The 592-nt window shown below is 51.7% G+C and overlaps 1 protein-coding gene across 6 annotated transcripts in view; it reads right to left on the minus strand.

Annotated features, from left to right (window-relative positions):
• The window catches only part of PDGFRB (platelet derived growth factor receptor beta), a 39,429-nt gene that overhangs the window by 2,687 nt on the left and 36,150 nt on the right, over positions 1-592 (minus strand). The window lies entirely within an intron of this gene.

Here is a 592-nt window from a genome sequence, read left to right on the forward strand (position 1 = left end):
CTGTAGTGAAAACCCCCAAAAAAAAAAAAAAAAAAAAAGCCCCTGACAGAGTACTCTTACTGTTTCTATTTTACAGAAGAAGAAACTGAGGTTCAGAAAGTTGTGAGCAGTTTGTTGGAGGGCATTCAACAGGGCCAGCATTCATGGCCCAAGTTGCTGAGCTCTGAGGTTAATGGCTCTCCTCTGCCTACCTGGAGCCTCGAGGGCCTTCAAAGACCTGGGAGCACACCTAGTACATTTGGGAAAATTGAGGCTTGCAGAGGAAAAGCCTGCCCAGGTCTCAGCAACCAGTGACAGCTCTGGGACAATAACCCAATTAGTGGCTCCTGCCTCTTCATCTCGGGCTGGATCTTGCTTTGGGAGTGGGTCTGGCCTCATGGGGAGCCCTTTTCTTCAGCTGTGGGGGATGCTGTGTGAACATCAATTTCAGGCAACAGCTGGGCCTCCCCACATCCCAAGGCAAAAGAAAGCCATGACTCTCCTCCCCAGCTGTCTTCTGGGGTGACTTCCTGTAACCACGCCCATTCCCTGGGGCTCACCTGAAGGCATGGGGGATCAAATGGGTGCACACATCTCTCTGTTCCCCAGCAGG

The sequence above is a fragment of the Tupaia chinensis genome, unplaced genomic scaffold (genome assembly GCF_000334495.1).
Source record: "Tupaia chinensis unplaced genomic scaffold, TupChi_1.0 Scaffold000303_1, whole genome shotgun sequence".
Lineage (NCBI taxonomy): Eukaryota > Metazoa > Chordata > Mammalia > Scandentia > Tupaiidae > Tupaia > Tupaia belangeri.